Below are 9,653 nucleotides of genomic sequence, written 5' to 3'. Positions count from 1 at the left end.
ATGGTTATAAGTTATTTTGGGTGCCCCGATAGACTATTCGATAGTGTGCTGGACTATTAGTCTGATGGTTGCGGGTTCGATTCCCGTCAGAGACTCTGGGTGTATCTGCAGACAAGCAAAACGCTTCTCAGTTTGTGTTTGTTTAAAAAAATAAAAAATAAAAAAGGTGCTACGGAAAGTTAATTTCAGATAGACAGACGGAAATGTTGAAATCATTGGCTATAACGATTCAGAACTTTATGGGTTCGGAAATTGAAAATGTGGAAATTACAAAATGCAATGACAAATTCATATAGAATAGTATGGAAATAAAAATAGTATGGAAATATTGTTGAATTTCGAAGATGTTTGTGAAAATATTTAAAAATACATACCTAAAGTGATATTTTGAAGGAAAATATAACATCTTGCAGTCAAATTATGGAATTTTAATGCTGTTAAATAAATTTTACGCCAGCCTTCTTGATAATTTACATAATCAAATGTAATTTGGAATCTGCAAAGAGAAAAATTTCAAAAATTATAATATAAATGTTAAGTGTAGAGCGGAAACTAGAAAAAAACACAAAATAATAACTCACTTAGGTTTTTGACAACTGAGTTAGGTCTTTGACAGCAGAGTTAGGGTAATAAAATAACAAATTGTTAACAAACTATAAAATTTTGAGAGAAAATTAAAAAGTTTTTATTTCTTTCACATCTTTAATTTTTTGCTTATAACTTTCCTTTCTTTCCCTATAAACTAATCTGTTTGAAGTTTGTTGGTATTAGCAAACATATTCCTCATATGTTTTGATATTCTTAACTAAATTAAAGTGTGTTTGTTGAGACTAATTTAGAAACAAATTTAATTACCTGATGCTTTTCATTTTTCCGTTATACTGAAATATTTTCACATGTTATAATTAAACAAATTTAATTTATAAATAATTAATATCACTTATACGCCAGGAACAACGTAATCTTTCACTCTCTCTCTTTCTCTCACACACATACTGAAAATTATTAAATTTTATTACTGGTGCTATGTTGAGGGAGGCCTTTTCCAGGTGATTATTAAATTTTTAATGAAGTTTAAATTGAAACAGACATTTTTTAAAGGTTTATTTTAAAACAAACACTTTACTACCTCTACATATATAATAAAATATTTTCACAGCGTCGTGGTAGTCACTACAACAATTTTTTTTTTTCAAAAATAATTTAAATAAAAAAGTAAAGCTAATGTAATGGTTTCTAGTTAGGGACCAAAGCAGAAAATATATAAGTAACATGTGTTATATGTACCTACATGTAGAGAGACAGACAGACAGACGCACTAAAAGACTGTATAACTGGCTGGCATAGAACATAAAGCAAAGTAATATATAAATTAAATAAAAAAAAAGGAGAAAAACATTACAAATTTACCCTAGGGCTACGCCAAAAAAGTGTGTACTGCAGAAAAATTTGCAGCAGAGGTTCCCAATATTATTTAAATACACAAATTTATAATAAAAATTTAGTTCAATTGAATTAGAGATTTAACTAAAAGAACGAACTAACTCTTTTTAAGAAGCCGAACTGATAAAACGAACCAAATTGATAAAAATTCCTTAAAGAATTAAGTTGAGACATTATTTCTCCAGTATACTTATGTCATTAATGTTGTCTGGTCTCTATATTTGAACAGAACATTTTCTAATTTCAGAATCCCTGTCTCAACATTTTTCATTATATAGGTATTTCTTGTTATAATTCTATGTTGTACGCTTAAAATGTATATATTTGAGTATATTAAATAACATTTTGTAAACATTTATATAAAATAAAAATGTAAACAAATGCTATGAAAATTTAGAAATAAAAACATTTACTTTTCAAAGAATTTTTGTTTGTTTGTTAATAAAAAGATTTCATTTTTTTTTTGTTTAAAAATGTTTTGAGGAAAGAGTTAATAGAAAAAATTATTTGAAATGGCCTTAATCGTTATTAAAGGAAACAAGCAATGGGGATTTATGAACAATAAATAGATTATTTTTAAAATAAAAATGTCTATATTTATAAAGGTACATGCATTTTATTTATAAAGAGGGAATAAAAAGACAATTTTAAGTAAAAGTAGAAATTACTTACATATTAAATATTTAATAAAAAATAGTATCTAAATATTGAAGCACACCAAATTACTTAAGCAAACGAAAAAATAATCTGTATGAGAATTATATCAACACAATTTGCATAAAACCAGTTTGTGCGAATTACTCACATTAAAGTGCAGTACAAGACAAACGTTTAAAGTGACTACACTGTAGGATACTTAGAGACACTAAAGTGACCATTGACTTCACGCTGGTTACAATTTATCCCACTACGAGACCAAAAAGCTCTTAACCCTTTAATGCATATTGTTGCCAATTGTCTACATTCCAGTTCCACTTAATTTTAGACGAATATGAGCTTGATACTAATTCAGATTCTAATTCCGAAAAATCAAATGGAGTACGAAAAGTTTCAGCTAAATAAATTCTAAATCAAACTAAAGCTAAAGGAAATATAATAAATAAAAATCAACTAAATATTTGATACTTTATAGAAAAATAAAAGTAAAAATCATGCATTTAAGGGTTAAAGGAATAGAGCTTTCTTTTGAGCAAAAAAAAAATCAAAAATTGTATATCTTGAGTTACAAAACATTTATTTTGCTATATATCCCACTCGCATCCCACTAAGCGACCAAATATATCTTAAAGGACTAGACCCAACCTTTCTTTTGAGCAAAAGAAAAATTTTAAAAAAGTGCCCATTTTGGAAAAAAGTTCGATTTTGAAAAAAAAAAAAAAAAATAATAATAATAAAAAATTGCATGTTTTGAGTTACAAAATATTTATTTTGAAATATATCCCACTCGCATCCCACTAAGCGACCAAATACGTCTGAAAGGAAAATATCCAAGCTTTCTTTTTGGCAAAAAAAATTAAAAAAAGGGTCCATTTTGAAAAAAAAAATTAAAAAAGTTTTTGATTTCGGAAAAAAATATTAAACATTTTTTTTAAATATTTTTTTTCGAAAGATTGAAGAAATAGCTATCTAAACTATTTGGAACACATTTTGCTAAGAACAATAGGTAATAAGTTACACGGATGAGAAAATTACATGTTTGGTCAAAATTTCAAATTTTGACCCCCTCTAACTCGGAGAGTTCTGGACCGATCTTGTTGAAAAATTGTGTCTGAATTACTATTCAATAGGTCTAACATCGATTTTAAAAATTGGTTCACTTGACGTGAAATCCCCCATATATTAAATATTTCAAAAAGTACTAAAAAGCTAATTTAAAACGAAAAAGGACATTTTTAAATTTTCAAGATCAACTAGTTTTATTTAACAAAAAAAAAAATAGAAAAGTACTTTTATATTTTTATAAACAGTTTTATAATAACAAACAATTAATAGAGCTATATTCGGCTGTGCCGAATCTTATATACCCTTCACCAAATTATACTTTAAAATAAATTTTTTTAAATATTTTTAGGTCAACAAAATTTAATTTTTTTTCAAAATTTTTTTTTTTGAAATTTTTTCTTAATTTTTTTTAAAAAAAGTTTTTTCCAAATTTTTTTTTTTTAGTTTTTAAATTTTTTCTTTTTATTTAAAAAAAAATTTTATTGATGAAAAAAAAAATTCGGGTTAAAAAATATTTTTCCCGATTTTGACCCATTGTAGGTCCAACTTATCTACATCGCTTCAATGGACTTTGAAATATCTATCATTAGATATCCATATTGTCTATATTAATGACTTAGTAATCCAGATATAGATCAAAAATAGGGCAAAAACCGGGAAGGTTTTTTCCTTATATCTCAGCTATTTGTGGGCCGATTTTTGTCGATTTTGTCGGGAATTCTTCCGGCTCGGTATGAATCATGTATGTAAGTTATATAGGGGCGACGGAAAGTTGATTTCGCTTTGACTTCGATATCTATAACAATCCAGAATATTTATACTTTGTGGGGTGGTAAATGAAAAATGTAGAAATTACAAACTTATTTATACCCTTGCCACTCTTGGTGAAGGGTATAATTATAATCATGTTAATTTTATAGTTTTATGGTTAAATTTAGAATTAAGTTGGCAAAAATACCAAAAAGCAAAATAGTACTTTATAGTTTTTATATAAATATAAGTTTTTAAAGAATTTTTTATTTCAAAAATTAAAAAAGTACTTCTACACTTTTAGTACCGAAAATAGCAAAATTATTAAAAAGTACATTTTGGGTAACCATTATAAAAAGTAGAAACTTGTTTTGTTACTTTTATAAATAAATAAATTTATGTTCTGCAATAAGAAACAAAAATGTACTTTTATATTTTTGGTAATACAATTTTATTATGATATAAGATACCAAAAGTACCACTATTATCAAAAAGTACTATTTGCTGAACTTTGTTGAGTAAGTGAAAATATGTTTTTTACAGTTTTGTGGTTAAATTTATAATTTTATTGGAGAATAAATCAAAAATACCAAACATTTAAAAAAGTACTTTTTTAATTTTCACGACTTTTTAAGTTTTAATATTAATATTTTTTAATGTTTCAGCCTAAGTTATTAGAATTTTTTATTAATTTGAATTCTAATTTTTTGAGATTTTTTAAGTTGTTACTTAATTAATTTTTAAGAATAAAAAGTACCTTTTTAGGTACTTTTTTAAAAACAGCATTTTCTTTATCGTGTTATTTTGTTTGTTTATACTATTTATAATAAAAAATGTGAAAAGTACCAAAAATATAAAAAAGTACTTTTTTAGTTTTCACTGGTATTTAAGATCCTAAAGCAGTTTATTGCTTAAAAAATATTATTTTTCATATTGTTTTTAATTAAAAAGTTTCGTTACATTTTAAATTTTCAATCACTTTTTTAAAGTAGTTTTTTTTTAGCAGAGACTGTCTTGCATTTCCCGTGAAAAAAAAAATTCCTTAAATTTATTTCCTTTTTTATTATTTCATTAAAATAAATCTTTTTCTCGGTCTTGTTATATCCTCATTTTTGTTACTCAAATATTCTGTTTTATTTTACGAACAATTTCATTTATTTAGGAGTGTGTTGTTATAATGTTTCTTTAAGAATATTATCCAAAAACTTAATTTCATTTTTATTTTTGTATCTCTTCTTTTTTATTTATATATGAAACCGTACTGATTTTAATGGTATGTTTTCATCATAATTTTCATGCTGTTTTTGTTACTTATTATTTCAATTATCATTTAAACATAAACTAAACAACTGCTGGCACTGAGCAAATTTCAGAATATCCCAACTGATCAGAGGATTTGAAAATGGAAAATGTTCCACTTACCAACATATGTGAACAACTATCGCAAATGATTTGAAATAATTCAAATCATCAATGAATCATTGGCAATATTGATCGAGATTTGTTTACTATTACAAAGTTTTGTTATTTTCAAAATGTTCTCAGGATTCTCGGATTAAATTTTTGAAAAATTATTCAGAATTTTTAGCAATATTAAGAACATTTTTATTTTTAAACAAATTTCGAATAATTTTGGGAAAAAATTTTGTGAAGTTTTCCGTAAAAGGGAATACATTTTCGATTATTTGGTCGTGTGGGATGGCAAGACAGTAGGAGAGTGAGTGTTTTTGTAAAAGAGATTTTATGTGTGAGTTTATTATTAAAAATCTACACTTCATCATACATGCAATAGACAATCCAGCAGGCAGAGAACTAAAGCTATTCGGAATGTTTTATGAGCACATTTTATAACTTATTTTTCCATAAATTAAAAATTGTTGATATTGTGTAAACAATGTATTTAAAGATAAATAATATAAAATCTTGATGTTAAAATTTAAATGTTTAAATTTTTTTTTTAAATTTTAACATCAAGATTTTATATTATTTACCTTTAAATACATTGTTTACACAATGTCAACAATTTTTAATTTAAGGAAAAATAAGAAACTACTTAAATTTTATAAAGATTTTATATTATTTATTATTTAAAATAATAAAATTCAGTTATTTATCAAATGTAAAGAATGAGGTAAACAATGTAAATTTGTAAATATTGCAAAATTATATAAATGTTTTAAAAAAATTTCAAAAATGGATAAAATCTTAAAAAAATATGTAGTTTACCTTATGTAAACAATGGAGTAAACAATGTAAATATTGTAAAAATTTAAAAAAAAAATTTTATAGAAACTAGTTTTCAAGAAATCGAAAAAATCTCAATACAACTAAAAACTTCAATTGCTTACCTCATGTAAACAATTGGGTAAACAAGGTAAATATTGAATAATTATAAAAATGTTTTAAAAAATCTTCTTAAATCTCCAAAAATGTAAAAGGTTGTAACGAAACTGAATTTTTTATTTGTTTACCTGATGTAAACAATTGGGTAAACAATGGAAATATTGAAAAATTACCAAAATATTGTAGAAACTGTTTTTCAATTTAAAGAAATCGAAAAAATCTCAATGAAACTAAAATCTTCAATTGTTTACCTAATGTAAAGAATGGGGTAAACAATGTAAATATTAGAACATTTTATAAATATTTAAATAACTCATGTTACATTTCAAAAATGAATTAAATCTAAAAAAATTACATAGTTTACCTAATGTCAACAATGAAGTAAACAATGTAAACCTTGTAAAATTCAGAAAATTTTGTTGAAACTCGTTTTTAATTTCAAGAACTAGAAAAAATCTCAATACAACTAAAAATATTAATTGTTTACCTCATGTAAACAATTGGGTAAACAATGTAAATATTGAAAAATTACTAAAATATTTTAGAAAATCAAAAAATTCAAAAAATATAAAAAGTTTTAATGAAATTAAAATTTCAATTATTTACCTAATGTAAACAATTGGGTAAACAATGTAAATATTAGAAAATTTTATAAATGTTTTAAAAACTCATGTTACATTTCAAAAATGGATAAAATCCTAAAAAAATTACATTGTTTACCTAATGTAAACAATGAGGTAAAAAATGTAAATATTGTAAAATTCAGAAAATATGGTTAAAATCGTTTTTATTTTATAGATAGAATAAAACTCAATAAAATTAAAAATTTCAATTGTTTACCTCATGTAAACAATTGGGTAAATATTGAAAAATTATCAAAATGTTATAGAAAATCTTAATAAACCTAAAAAGTTTCAATGAAACAAAAATTTTCCATTGTTTACCTAATGTAAAGAATGGGGTAAACAATGTAAATATTGCAAAAAATCTATAAATATTTTAAAAACTCATGTTACATTTCAAAAATGTATAAAATCCTAAAAAATTACATTGTTTACCTAATGTAAACAATGAGGTAAAAAATGTAAATATTGTAAATTTCAGAAAATATCGTTTTTATTTTTAAGAATTATTCTATTTCTTAAAAATAAAAACTCATTAAAATTAAAAATTTCAATTGTTTTGTTTACCTCATGTAAACAATTGGGTAATTATTAAAAAATATTGAAAAATTATCAAAATGTTAATAAACCTAAAAAGTTTTAACGAAATTAAAATTTCAATTGTTTACCTAGTGTAAAGAATGAGGTAAACAATGTAAATATTAGAAAATTTTATAAATATTTTAGAAACTCATGCCTCATTTCAAAAATTAATAAAACTAAAAAAAAAACATTATTTACCTAATGTCAACAATGGAGTAAACAATGTAAAATTCAGAAAATGTGCTTAAAATCATTTTTATTTTCAAGAAATGGATTAAAACTCAATAAACTTAAAAATTTCAACTGTTTACTTCATGTAAACAATTGGGTAAACATCAAAAAATATTGAAAAATTATCAAAATGTTAAGTGGGCTTCTTATTTTCGGTCTTAGTTTAGAAGAATGACATAATATTTTTAATTTTTTACTTCTCGTAGCTTCATGTTTATGAATTCATTCCTTTATTGTTTTAGCTTAAGACATTTTGTAAAATTTTTGAATATCTTGGCAGTCATATGCATACGAAAGTAAACAACTGCAAGAAACAAAACAAAAAATCATTCTCATTCATGTTCCAAGTCCTTGTTATCGGGGAAGTAGCAAAATATTACAAGTTAAACAGCAAGAAACACAGTCATACAGTGGCAAGACAAAAAAACGTATATACACAACCAATGAAAACAAAACATAAAACGTTAATACGTTTATGGAATTTAAGGTGAACAGATTGAAGGTTAAACTGATATAAAAATAGAAATAAAAAAAAAACATAAAATTCCAAAATTAAGATTGTCGCCCACTTTTAGTTCAGTAGTTCCTATTATTTCGCTAGTTACTTGAGAAACAATAGTAGATAAGTTCATGACTTCTTCCATCTTCAGCTACATAAATAAATGAACTACCAAACTAGTCCAGCAATTTGAGTTGTTGGGCTGAGTAGTAATTGGTTTGAACTAGTTCGCTCCTAAACTTCTAATTTCCATTTCCATTTTCATGAAGTTCACAGCTGGTCTTCCCAATTACTTTTCTTTTTTTTTTTTGCTTACAACATTCTGTGGCTTTAAACCGAGAGTGAATAAAAAAAAACTTTACTTTACTGTGTACGTCTTTCTTTTTCCACTGTTTCCTTCATGACCTTATACAAAATTGTATGCCTTTGAATTTATCAGATACTTGTTGTTCTTGTTGTCGCTGTCGTTAGTTTGCAGTTGCAAAAAAAAAAAAGAAACGTTTTTCAATTATCAAGTGCAAGGTAAAATACATACATTTATATGAAAACATGAAAAAAAAATACAAAATAATAATAAATTGTGAAAATAATGTCCTTGTTAAAGGAAGAAGAATTTACGATATTGTTACATTGATTTCATACAAGAAGAATGTTTCAACTGAATATTCGTTTGAAAATAAAATAAAACCCCGTTACAGGCAAATATTTTGCGTGATTTTTGAGAATAATTCAAATTTTACAAAAAATAAAAAATAAAACAAAAGTTTTTTTTATTTATGAGGACATTTTTAAAATAGAAATTCTTTTTGAAAATTAAAAGGATTAAACTGTTTTAAAGGAAATAGTTTTTAAACAGTCATAAAAGTTTATAAAACTAAGGCATTTGAAAGTAAAGCAAGGAAAATTTTACTAGAATTAGAAAATCAAAACACAAAAAAGTACTTAAAATGGTACTTTAAGAAAAAATCGAAATTACCAAATGAAAAACAAAAATTATTTTCTAACCCCCTTATTCATAAAAAATTTTAAATTTAAACAATGTTTTAAAGCAAACTAAATTTGATTTTAAAACGTTGTTTAAATTTAAAATTTGTTTATGAATACGGCCTTAAATGTTTAGCTCTTTTAATCAAAAGTAACAAAACATATAAAAAAAGTACCTTATTTACAAAATTTAGCTCTTCATAAAAAAATGCCTGGTAAAAATGGTAAAAATTAATAAAAAAAAGGGTGATAATTTAAAAAGTACTTTTTTTTTGGATTTTTTTCCCAAAAAAAACCAAAGTACCAAAAACACAAAAGTACTTTTTAAATCATTAATTTTTTATGTTTTTTAATATTTTGATATTTTGAAATAAAAAAAAAACACAAAAGGTACTTTTTTATAATTGGTACTTTTTAAAACTTATTTGTATTATGATAAAAAGCACCTCAAATATAATGTTGAACTAATTGGTTTA

At 24.0% G+C, this 9,653-nt stretch overlaps 1 long non-coding RNA gene across 1 annotated transcript in view; it reads right to left on the bottom strand.

Annotated features, from left to right (window-relative positions):
* Window positions 1-374: 374 nt before the first annotated feature.
* Window positions 375-9,653, bottom strand: part of LOC135953243 (uncharacterized) — a 129,515-nt gene continuing 120,236 nt past the window's right edge. Inside the window, exon 3 of the long non-coding RNA XR_010576201.1 lies at window positions 375-496. This is a non-coding gene — a long non-coding RNA (uncharacterized LOC135953243). The remainder of the gene's footprint in view (window positions 497-9,653) is intronic.

This window comes from Calliphora vicina, chromosome 3 (genome assembly GCF_958450345.1).
Source record: "Calliphora vicina chromosome 3, idCalVici1.1, whole genome shotgun sequence".
In the NCBI taxonomy this organism is placed as follows: Eukaryota; Metazoa; Arthropoda; class Insecta; order Diptera; family Calliphoridae; genus Calliphora; species Calliphora vicina.
The sequence above is the reverse complement of the archived record's forward strand: the minus strand, read 5'-3'. Positions and strand labels throughout refer to the sequence as shown.